We start from the raw sequence: 13186 nt of genomic DNA on the forward strand, positions 1-13186 counted from the left end.
CCAGATTACAAGCATCTCTGAACTGACCACATTTCAGCCCTCTGGGTCACTTGATATCCCTTAGAAACACAACTGAGCCCTAGCACCAGGTCTTGTGCACTGGGGAAGGGGGGTAACTGTCCCACCGGCGGGATATGAAAATTATGTGGCTAAAAATGTCACTAGGGCCAAGTCCTATTTTTATATTGGAGCTCACAAATACTGGACTGAGCCATGCCTTTCAGAGAGCAAACCACCATCACTGTCTGGTGTACAAGCAATCAAAAGACAGGTCTGACAACCAGTCAAAACCCAAACCCCTCTAGCCCCCAAACACACATACACACACACACACACATTCATTCATTCATTTAGTGAAACTGTCTGACTTGTACAAATTGAGGGTCTGACATGCAGTGCATCTCAAATTAGCCAGTGATGTCAATGTCATGCTGTCACACACACACACACACACACACACACACACACACACACACACACACACACACACACACACAGACACAGACACACACACACACACACACACACACACACACACACACACACACACACACACACATTACACCAGAGACATGACAGCTGTGGAAAATGAGATGCAGCTTCCACAGCCCAGAACAACAGAACCAGGTGGAAAGTGCTGACCAACTCAGAGCTCTTATCAACACAAACATGCACATAAGTATGACCTGTGTGTATATCACTCACCAAAACAATACCAGCGCAAACCACACACACACACCCCAGACAGACCCAAGATCAGACTGACACAGTTTACCGAGGAACAGACAGAGGAGAAGCAGAGGAGGAGACGAGAGGAAAGGAGAAGAGGAGAGGAGGAGAGAGGAGAGAAGAGGAGGAGAGGAGACGTGGAGAGAGGAGGAGAGGAGGAGGACAACAGGAGAGAGGAGATGAGATATGGAGAGAGGAGAGGAGGAGAGGAGGAGGACAACAGGAGAGAGGAGAGGAGACGTGGAGAGAGGAGGAGAGGAGAAGGAGGACAACAGTAGAGAGGAGAGGAGACGTGGAGAGAGGAGAGGAGGAGAAGGAGGACACATGAGAGAGGAGAAGAGACGTGGAGAGAGGAGGAGAGGAGAAGGAGGACAACAGGAGAGAGGAGAGGAGACGTGGAGAGAGGAGGAGAGGAGAAGGAGGACAACAGGAGAGAGGAGAGGAGACGTGGAGAGAGGAGGAGAGACGTGGAGAGAGGAGGAGAGGAGAAGGAGGACAACAGGAGAGAGGAGAGGAGACGTGGAGAGAGGAGGAGAGGAGGAAAGAGACGTGGAGCAGACAAACACACCCTGACAGGACAAACTCACTTCATTTTTAGATGCTGGGTGGGTTGCTTCCAAGTCTTCACACAAACAGGGTGAAAGAAAAAGGATACACACACACACACACACACACACACACACACACGCACACACACACACACACACACACACACACACACACACACACATATATACACACACATAGTGTCTCCGAATGAAAAGGGCCTCAGTCTTCCTTTCCTAATGCAAACAGGCCTCATGGCTGTCTGCCTCCTAGAACAACAATGCAGTCACACACACCACACACACACTCTACCCAAACACACACACACACACACACACACTTTCAACAACAATTCAGCCTGGCTTCCAGTCCAATCCAATCCAGAACGCACACACACACACACACACACACACACACACACACACACACACACACACACACACACACACACACACACACACATACACACAATACTGCTATTGTACCAGAACACACCACAGGGTGCTAGACTGCCTCACATACACAGAAGGACACACAGCTGAGACACATAAAAATGATATAGTCCCAAGGAGGACAGACGTAACAGCGCCAACCAAAGGGATATCTGATGGGAAAAGGAGACACATACAGGCTTCAAGAGCAGAAATATCAAGACACAATTTTAAGGCACTATTTGACTATGATTTTAAATAGTAGTGCTCTGTGGGTTTGTGAGTTAGTGTGTGTGCTTATAAGCGTGCAGTAGGTGTTTCTGTGTAAGTGTGTGGTTACCTTGGGGCGTCTGGTGTCATATTTAGAATCTGTGTGTATCTCGTTGGGCCGTGTGGTAACTCTATCTTTTACCTTGTGACTTTCTGAAGGCATTGTTGCTACAATATCCACAACCTCCTCATACAGAGGTATGTTTGTTTAAACTCACACCAACATAAAGGCATCAACATTTACTTTCAAGCTCCCAGCCTTATAGAGGAATGCATACTGGGCGGGATGAGTTTTTGCAATGGAAAACCTAGCTCTACGCCAAGGTAAATACTAGCCATATCCATGCATCTACATCCTCAAGGCTTAGAAACATGTAACACGTAGACTAATAAACATCCTGGATTAAGAGTCAGAGCTGAGGCTTTTCAATGTCCTATCAAACCACTGCATACATTGAGGACAGGGCACAGAATACTCTCCCAGCCACCAGGCCACCCAATACTCTCCCAGCTCTGAAGAATGTGACTCACCAGAGCCATAAGCCCTTTCTGAGGTGTCTGGGATGATGTCATCAGTATGATCAGGAACATCAAAGAGTCAAAAAGCATCTTCTCTGACAAAGTTCTTAACTAAAGCATTCTAAGGTCAGGCAGGCTGTGGACAAGGGAAGGACACTCTCTTATCACTATTATCTTGAAATAGACATAACTCTCAAAGGCCTTGTCAGACTGACAACCTTAAAGTATTCATCATCCAGAAAAATAGCATTTCTGTAAGAGATTACTCAGTTATACTTAAAGGTAGAACGATGGAAGAATTTATATCAATTCTTGGCGTCAATATTCAATATTCAAGACAGTACCCACTTCAAAAACTGACTAAAAGAGTCATGATCCAACCATGTTACATAGCGCGATATCATGCGTTCCAGGCATGCATTGGCAATGTCAGATACTTCATTCTTCACATAAATTAGTGTATCATCAGCATAAGTTTAAAGCTGTTATTTTAAGTTAAAAGAACCCCACTGTGATGCTTGAAGCCCAGACAGCTATAAGTTAGAGGAGCATCACTAAGATGGTATGCTGACAATCTGTTCTGGTCATCTCAATCACTTGAACAGCACTGCCGACCCCCAACCCCTCCTCCTCCATCAGTATGGGTCAACTTCATGAAGCTTCAGAGAGACTGAGAGGAGCAGCCTCAGGCAGAGTCTCAACACCCTGCAGAATGCCTTTCCATTCTATTACTCAGGATAGATCTTGTGGACCTACATAAACACACACACACTAACCCACACAAACAGCTGCATACTGTGAGACAATATGGCATGACGAGACTGCGTTCCACGTTGTATATGTGCTACCACGACAGTAGAGATCCAGCAATAATTTCAATAATTTTCCATCAAAGCAATAAGCCATCCAACACCGACCCAGTTCACTGAGCATACTCACCAAACAGCTCAAACGGAGGGCAGTCTCTCAGACACCTCCACAACACACCTTCCAGTCACATACATTCACAAACACACACACAAACACACACTCACATACAAACACACACACACACACCAACACCATCACCACACATGTCCTACACAAAGATCCAACCCCAACCCCCTTGCACATATGTACCCACTCTCACTACACTCCAAAGTTTGCTGCGCTCCTCTGCAGTGTTTTTCCCCAAAGGCTGACTCATTTTTTCCTCTGTCAGCAGTGTGTGTATGTGTGTGTGTGTGTGTGTGTGTGTGTGTGTGTGTGTGAGAGAGAGAGAGAGAGAGAGAGAGAGAGAGAGAGAGAGAGAGAGAGAGAGAGAGCCTGGCACAATAACCCGCAGCTCTACCCTCTACCACTGATCATTATTGATGACGCTACTCCAATGGAAGCCTGCTAAATTTGCTATTCACTCATTTTTTATTGGACTTAGCATTTGTAAACCCTACTTTACTTTCTTTGCGCAGGCCTGCCTAACACCTGCCCAACGCCACATAACCAATGTTACTGGCTCTTGTCAAACCCATCTTACCTCCTGTGTGTGTGTGTGTGTGTGTGTGTGTCTATCTATTCTGAAGACTAGATAGATACTAGAGAGATACTAGCAACAACAACAACTGACAGTAGAGACAGTAACCCAACAGCTGTGGGATTTTCAGGAAGCATCTTTTTTGCATCTAATTAATTAATCAATCAATTAATTAATTAATTAATTAATTACAGAGTCATGGTTTATGTAAATGTATACGCCTATTGTATGAAGATTTGCTACTACCAATAGTATTGTTATTATTATTAGTCTATTATTATTATACTATATTATATACTTTCCTTTTAACTGTTAATGCAAATTCAGTGCTAATTGTTACTGTTGTAAATCACTTTGGACACAAACATCTTCTAAATTAACATAAACATAAATATAGCAAACATTTAAAAATCTAACTCATTCACAATTCCAGGAAGTCAGGCTTTCTGGAGTCTGGAGTGGAGGCATTTACATGACATCATAAAGATTTCCTTTGCAGAGAACACATTTTAGAACCCTCTAAACTGTGCAACAAACCCACAGGCATGGTAGGCCAGGTCTACAAGTAAACAATAATGTCTCCACTATGCCAAAACGTTAAAGGCATTAGGAATGTAACACTTAACACACATAAAATTCACCTCTGACCAACATTAACGTTAACTCTCAATTCCTAACTTTTTACTGGCTGACCAGCTATTTTTACTTTTACGCTCCATTCACCAAGACATTGCATGTTACACACACAAACAATAACGTCCACTCCTCCATATGTAATACAAATTCGTAGGCCTATGCCTTCATCTTTCCTGTGCACTCGCATGTTGTAACGTGACAGCCGAGACTGAGTTTAACTAGGGGATTTCTCAGCTGGAATACTATGCCAAACCAATGGCAATTCTTTAGCACGTTGACAGTGAGATAGAAAAGGAAAGAGCACGAAAAAACAAAACAAAACATGTATCCTGCTTCATGTAAACACCTGAGTTCGAATGGTGCAAAGCTGTTACCTCAGCTGGCTCTAACATCACAGCTAAATCTGGCAACAATAAAGCTGCTGAATAGTGGAGTAGGCCTACTCCAATAACTGCCAGGCATTTCAAACAAATAGTCGGGTTAGGTTAAAATCATAGGCTTAAATCACGGAGATATTTGAACAGCGATTTGGACTTCTGGCACTTGTATTAGGAAAGTCATATGCACACTGTTAGGTTTCAAAGAGCGCTGGCTTGATTCAGACGCCAGTGACGCCTTAGGACGACGTCCCGGACTGAAAATGGATCTATGTCCACTCGCCTCGCCATGGCCCACATTACTGCCGCAGACTCGGCGACAGAAGCGGTCAGGCTGACCAATGCGGTCTTCTCTTGCCGCAAAATATCACAGCAAAAACAGATGTACATCAAATGCCATGTGAGGGTGACAATATCATTAAATGGTTGATGTAAATGATGGTAACAACCTAATAAGAAACGCGCAACTAGGCTCTGCTTCAGAGACTGCCTCCCATCTTTCGCAGTCCTGCTCCCCTGACGGAGGGGTTCATGGAATGCTGTGTAAATGGGGGTATAAAATCAGAAACTTACATTTGCAGAGGATCATAATCGTCACAAATATTCCCAATCGCCTTGATCAGACCACCACCAGCGCAATAACACAAAATGACTAACTTCGTTTGTTTTTTCTCCTCCAGTGCCAATGTGTCGGTCTGGTATCAACTCGAAATAAATACTCAAGGAGTTAACATAGACAAGACACAAACAGCAGGCATGGACCCCTGGTGACGGCAATGCACTGTGAAGGCTAAGCTACACTGAAACTGCAGTAGTCCCACTGTCTCATCAATAGGACAAACTGGACAGTGACTGAGTCTAGGACGCATGCAGAATATAATTCTCAGGATATCACCAAAGAGAAAATAAAACTATGTTTTATTCTGATCAACTGATACTGTAGAAATCATCTGCCGTCCAGACCTCCCCTCTACTTCCAACCTCCCCCAACTCCGCGACGCAAAGCCAGAGCACAATGCGTCGCCCACCGAGGAGAGCCAACACGGGTGCTATCCTCGTTAGAGTAATGCAGCTGACTCCAAAGACAGCAACAAGACACTTACAACTAAAGGCCTACATGATTACAGCATGCAGTTTTGTTAGGTTCTAGACTAAATGTTATTTTCTCGCCGCCTTACTTACCTCCTGTGTCAGCGCCCCTTCACTCTCCCTCTCTGCTTTTCTTCTGCCTTTCTTTCCAATTCTCCTCCCTTCCAGATGTCGCTGCTGCCGCTCCGGAACTGAACGCCCCAATCACCGTAGGAACTACAGGAAACACTTTTCCCGGCCCCCCGAGATTATGCACAGTCTGACACACAAGTAGTAGGTTATAATAAGGTCATGATGCAATTATAACGCCTCCAAATGGACACAACTTTTCTCTCAAGCTTATATTTGAGCTTCCCAAGGCACCTAGTCTTACCAACGTTGCCTGCAACTGTGGTACCCTATGCACTGAGATGCATTGCACGTTTGCATGTGAAACATTAACATCTCTATGTTGAAATCGAAATTGGTGTCAGGCAACTCTTTTAACAGCTCTGAGTGATATTTATGACATTGTTTTATGCTAAAAGTCACATTTAGGCCTATTTCATCCTAAGGTGCTTACACACTGCCCCAACATCAACTGGGTCAGTGTGCACAGTCGGCGTATGGGATTGAGTTGTTTGAGTTTGACATGTCCAAGTCATTCTTTTTGATAAGGCTGATAATGGCAGTGTGGTGCTGGAAGCTGGAAGTTGGTTTTCGGAACATTCTGGATGGGGCATTGACTGGAATGGGCTCTGTCTGGGCAGTGTGGAAGTATCTTAAAACTAGTATTTCCCTTTTTAATGGACTGCTTGGATTTAGATAATTTCTTATTAGACTAGATGTACCGCATAGCCGTACAAAATATGAGCGCTGCACAGTGCTGTACATCCTCTCCACGAAAATAAATCACGCTTGTCAATTTGTCTCCATCTCCTACTCCACCCCCTACTCGTGCAACTTTTGTGTTATATGTGCGTGCCTGTGTGTGTGTGTGTGTGTGTGTGTGTGTGTGTGTGTGTGTGTGTGTGAATGTGTGCGTGCCTGTGTGTGTGTCTGCGTGCGTCTGGTTGTGTGGATGTGTGTGTGTGTGCATGCGTGTGTGTCTGTGCGTGTGTACCTGTGTGTGAGAGCCTGACCGAAATGGGATTTTGAAGGCCGATACTGATTTCGATATTTGAGTTTTTCAAAAACTGATAACTGATATATCTGCCGATAGTCATTTTTAACAAACACAATGTAAAAATGTTCTTCCATAACGTGGTTCTAATCAAGGTGGGGCATTATGTATTTGAATAGGCCTAACTATCTAGCTCTTCATATACAGTAATTTACTTTTTAAGAAATAAAATAAGGTATGGAATAGAAGGAATAGCAAGAATAAAAGAGGTCTTGGTTCTGTGATAACCACATTGCCACAAACTTTCTTTGTGAGCAGTTTATACACTTAATGACTCTCCCTTTATGCAAGCAAAACATTTTACAAGTATAGTTACTTTACTTTACTTTTAGCCTTACTTTACTTTTAACCATGCTCTTCCTTACTTGAAACACCTTGTTGAAATGCAAGAAATTGAAGATTGAAACTAGGGTAGTCTAGTGGGTGTTTGGGAATGAACGTTAGTTCAGATGCTCACATTTATTTCCTGTAGACTTTTTGTGGTCTTAATGCAACATTTTGAAAAGCACTGACGGCCACCAAGGACTGTGAGCGAGTCAACAGCAGAAAAAACAATTTAGCAAGAAGAAATTTCCTAGCCCGGTGTTTAGGATGCATCATAGACAGGTATTCATGCCCTGCTGTATATCTTCCATCAGAAAATCATCAAATTAGAGACCTTAGTATTGTGGCTAACTAATTTATCTCCTGTCAGTATGGTCAGAAAACAATGGGATGACAGTCTAAAGAGACAATTACAGTACTGTTATCAATTTGCTTAGTAGGCTGTAACCACATTGTTTCACAAATATACCAACAATCAAACTAGCCTCCATCACTCAACCAATGCTAACATTAACATTATTTTACCTATGGATATAACATTACGCTGGTGTAAGATTAACATACCTGCAGTAAAAAAACAAGCATGTGCGATAAACATTCTTAGGTTTATTTACATAAAGAAGAAATGGGAATTACATTTCACATGAAAATCATCCTACCATGACTACACAAGCCACAAAACTGGAGGTGAAGTGGAACCCAATCAAGCGTGTGTGTCTTGCAGCAAGATGCTGCGCCATCTGGTGGACAAACTATGTAACGTCAATACTGGAAATGCAGCCTATTGCCGATACCTATAGTATGTGCACTTGTATGTGCGTGCCTGTGTGTGTCTGTGTGTATGTGTGCGTGCTTACGTGTGTGCATGCGTGTGAGTGTGTGCGTGCCTGTGTGTGTGTGTGTGTGTGTGTGTGTGTGTGTGTGTGTGTGTGTGTTTGTGTGTGTGTGTGTGTGTGTGTTTGTGTGTCATTGCATGTGTTTTTTCTGTGTATGTGCATGCGTGTGTGTCTGTGCGTGTGAATGCGAGTGTGTGTGCATATGTGCGTGTGTGTGTGTATACGTGCATCCTCTCCGTATCATCCTCTACCAGCAACCCTTTGCTCAACACTACCATCTACAGGCTGATAGGTGTACAGTCACTAAATGTACACATAAATTAATTTAAAGTTTTTCTCAGTCGCTTTGGTGCTTTTTTCAGATCAGAATTAAAATTCTCATAACTATTAGTTCAACCTCCACAACATTTAGTCATTTGTGCACATCATAGTAGCAATTTCTCCTTCCTCTGAACAAATTGCAAGTACTTTTGGACATGTATCAGTTGCTTTCATACAATTCTCTGCTGTTTTTTAACAATATCATTTGCTTATGTCATGTCAGTCAAAACGAACTATACTTATGAATGCTGAATAGTCGTTCCCAATAAAACGAATAGTCTTCATTTCATTGCTTGAGTCATTACATACAAAATTGTTGAACTAGTTATCAAATTCTGTCACAATGCTGTAGAACAAAGAGCAAAGAGCATACAGTAAAAATGTACGTATTCAGTGTCTTGTACTCACTTACTCACCTAACTTACAGCAATGTGTAACTTTACTGTAGTTTTCAAATGGCTGTATAAGTACTGTATAGTGCTGTCTTGAGCATGTTCAGGTAGTGTCACCGAGTTCTGACCTTTTTTTGTATTGGAAAACACTGAGAGAACTGTCATAATGAAAACATGACAAAGCCATTTGACTATCTTGTTCATAAACGATGGTGTCAAGACTTCTCATTTTGATGACACTGACAGTTTCATTGACATGAATACCTGCTTTTGAGGAATGGACTATCCATTTTGAGCAAGTGACGTGCTTTTGCAGGTCATCCACTAGGTTTTGCAGTTTGCACTAATTGTTTTGAGAATTGCACTAACTGCTGTGCAAATGTTAATAGTGATGTGAGAAAAGCACCAAAGCGACTGAGAAAAACGGTATTTTATACCCCCCCATGGATGAAATTCCACAAAACTTGACATACCCCCATATGTCAGGTTAATCATACACATGAAATTTGGTGCAGTTCAGAACCTCTCAATTGAAGATAGGAGCAATTAAAGCAGTATAATATTGCATTTTCATTTTTTATCCTTGGGGGGAGGGGGTGCAAATCACAAATGAGTGGTTATGGTCCAGGTTGATGTGAGGTTGAGGTTTAGGAATTAGGTAATCGTTGACCAAAAATTCAGAAAGTAGTTGACAGAAAAAAAAAAAAGTTTGACAATCCCTATATAGCTGCGGTCATAAATATGTGCTCTGCATTACAGTTTTTCTCAGTCGCTTCAGTGCTTTTCTCACACCACATTTGCACAGCAGTTAGTGCATTTCTCAAAACAATTAGTGCAAACTGCAAAACCTAGTGGATAACCTGCAAAAGCACATCACTTGCTCAAAATGGATAGTCCATACCTCAAAAGCAAGTATTTGTGTCAATGAAACTGCCAGTGTCATCAAAATGAGAAGTCTTGACACCATCGTTTATGAACAAGATAGTCAAATGGCTTTGTCATGTTTTCATTACGACAGTTAATGCTCTCAGTGTTTTCCCATGCAAAAAAAGGTCAGAACTCGGTGACACTACCTGAAAATGCTCAAGACAGCACAGTAAAGTTACAAAGTTACAAGTTAAGGGGGGCAGCCGTGGCCTACTGGTTAGCACTTCGGACCTGTAACCGGAGGGTTGCCGGTTCGAACCCCGACCAGTAGGCACGGCTGAAGTGCCCTTGAGCAAGGCACCTAACCCCTCACTGCTCCCCGAGCGCCGCTGTTGATGCAGGCAGCTCACTGCGCCGGGATTACAGTAGTGTGTGCTTCACCTCACTGTGTGTACACTGTATGCTGTGTGTGTTTCACTAATTCACGGATTGGGATAAATGCAGAGACCAAATTTCCCTCACGGGATCAAAAGAGTATACTTATACTTATACTTATACAAATTGCTTAGGGGAGTAAGTGAGTACAAGACACAAATATGTACGTTTCACAGTTTTACTGTATATGCTCTTTGCAATTCTACAGCATTGTGACAGAATTTGATAACTAGTTCACCAATTTTGTATGTAATGACTCAAGCAATGAAATGAAGACTATTAGTTTTATTGGGAACGACTATTCAGCATCCATAAGTATAGTTCATTTTGACTGACATGACAAAGTAACTGATACATGTTCAAAAGCATTTGCAATTTGTTCAGAGGAAGGAGAAATTGCTACTATGATGTGCACAAATGACAATGTTGTGGAGGCTGAACTAATAGTTTTGAGAATTTTCATTCTGATCTGAGAAAAGCACCAAAGCGACTGAGAAAAACTGTAATAATATCACATGTGGCGTGCCTCAGCAATCTATTATTGAGAGCCACTCCCTCTATCTACCGTTTGGCCATATGGCTTACTCACATGTCCCTCTTCTGTTGTGCTGATGAAGACTTATCCTTGTCCTCTAGTGAATTAATTGCTTGACCAGGCTTAGATAGATAGATAGATAGATGGATAGATAGATAGATAGATAGATAGATAGATAGATAGATAGATAGATAGATAGATACTTTATTGGAAATTCAAGACTTGTGGACTGTCTTGCTGGTAAAAGAAAAGTGATGTCACAATTTCTTGCAACTAAACCAACAACTAAAACAGAAGGATATTTGACTAATCCTGACAATGTTACCATGCAGTAGCCTGGTTTCACCAGACTCACTCCTTCGTTTCACTTTGTGAAGAGAGTCTGGGTACTTACAATTTGGAAATGTTTCCAACCCTGTATAATAATGGATTGAAGACTTTGCGTTAACTTTGAAATAATTGTCCCAGCCTAAACAGCATCACATTGATCAGGGATTCCTAACGTTACTTCCTAAATCACTTAACCTTTACAAACTGATGATAAACCGCATCAGCAGTGAGGAAACAATGTACTTACCTTTGCTGTATGAATTTACACATTCTTCCAACTGCAATTTTTTAAATGTTAAATCGGTTGCTAAATCTGGCTCAACTTCAACCTTGCTGTCCTACTACTAACCAGAATTGCTGTAGTCATCAGAGAAATATTGCCAGGTGATGAACCATTTTATCTTTGAGAGACTCAGAGAAAGTTCTGCAATGCCTCTTTTACATCCCTGAATCCAAAAAAACACATTACTTTTTTAGAATTAATTTAAGGTCTTGACTTTTAACATTCAAAGCATTTCAGCAAATGTCCCCAATACCTGCTCTGTCCATGTTCCACAGAAATACTTCCCAAATTACCTATCCAGATTTATATAAAAAAGAGACTATAGTTTTGCTGTAGTCCCTATGACTGCAGAGGCTTTCCCTACTAACGTTTTAAATTATTTTTATTTTAATGTTTTTACATTTATATGCACTCAGTGTATGAGTTGTAAAGTTCTATCAGATTTTATGGTCAATTTACAGTAACTTCTTACTGTAATGCCTACATTGACATTATCAATACTGAGTCTAAAATTATGAAATAGTGGTATGGTTACAAAAGACAGTCACCTAAAATCAGAGGCGGACAGAGTACGCAGCTTCATTACTTGAGTGAAAGTACAGATACCCTTTGCTAAATTTTACTCAAGTACATGTAAAAGTACAACAATCAGATGTCTACTTAAGTAAAAGTACTGAAGTACTTGTTTTTAAAAGTACTTGAGTATCAAGAGTACAGAAATACAAAATACTATTTTGTAATTGAAACACTTGAAGCGAAAACTATCATTAACTTGTTCAGAAAATTGAAATAGTCTGGCGAGGTGGGGCCACAGGTTGGCACATTCCCGGGATGGACCTGCTGCGTCTTCATCCATTGTTTCGTCCATGGTTTCGTCTCTTATCTAAATCTGACCATGGAGTTGACTTTGGCGGAAAGCTGAAGGTGATTGCTAATAGGCCAATCAGTGGTGCCTGCACAATCGAATCACGTTTGAGAGGGAAACAACAAATTGATTTTTTTTTAGAAGAAGAAGTAATGGGTACTCACGGTTATGGATAGAAAGTAAAGTAGTACGAGTAAAGTACAGATCCCTTCAGAATTGTACTCAAGTAAATGTACTCCGTTACTGTCCGGCTCTGCCTAAAATAATATATGTAAATATAAGCTTTTGAACATTTTCATTTCTCAAGGTTGTAGCCTATGGAGAGGCTTAATTGACTCAGAACCAAAGTGGCACATCAAGTCTTCATTCCTTGACCTCTGTAATAAGGGAAAGATTGTTTAGGATCCTTAATAGTTCAACAATCAAGAATTCAGGATACTTAATGTATCCTGAATTCCTGATTGTTTGTCCTTTGTTAGTTTCTGTATTTTACAATTTAATCTTTTTTGATAAGCCATAGTAGTTGGGATATTGTTATTTTTTTATTTTCTAAAGTATGTCTTTAGTTTTCTATTCATTATCACAATGCAATGCAGCCTTGAAGTAAGCGTGAAAACTGGTAGCCTACTCTGAGTGATGTCATAAACGTCTCTTATGATGCCATAACATCTCATAGTGACTAACTGGTGTTCTAAAAAGCATGAGCTTGCCAATCAAATCATCATTGCA

The 13186-nt window shown here is 41.5% G+C and overlaps 1 protein-coding gene across 7 annotated transcripts in view; it reads right to left on the minus strand.

Annotated features, from left to right (window-relative positions):
- Window positions 1–6325, minus strand: part of LOC125292466 (amyloid beta precursor protein binding family B member 2-like) — a 34817-nt gene extending 28492 nt beyond the window's left edge. For 5 of the 7 annotated variants that reach the window (XM_048239818.1, XM_048239800.1, XM_048239791.1 and 2 more), the window contains exon 1: window positions 6201–6324. The gene's annotated coding sequence lies outside the window, so the exon portion shown is untranslated. Of the gene's footprint in view, window positions 1–5591; window positions 6006–6200 lie in introns of those variants that run through there. The other 2 variants (XM_048239809.1, XM_048239777.1) reach the window with 2 other exon arrangements.
- Window positions 6326–13186: the final 6861 nt, after the last annotated feature.

Source organism: Alosa alosa, chromosome 1 (genome assembly GCF_017589495.1).
Source record: "Alosa alosa isolate M-15738 ecotype Scorff River chromosome 1, AALO_Geno_1.1, whole genome shotgun sequence".
Taxonomy (NCBI): Eukaryota; Metazoa; Chordata; class Actinopteri; order Clupeiformes; family Clupeidae; genus Alosa; species Alosa alosa.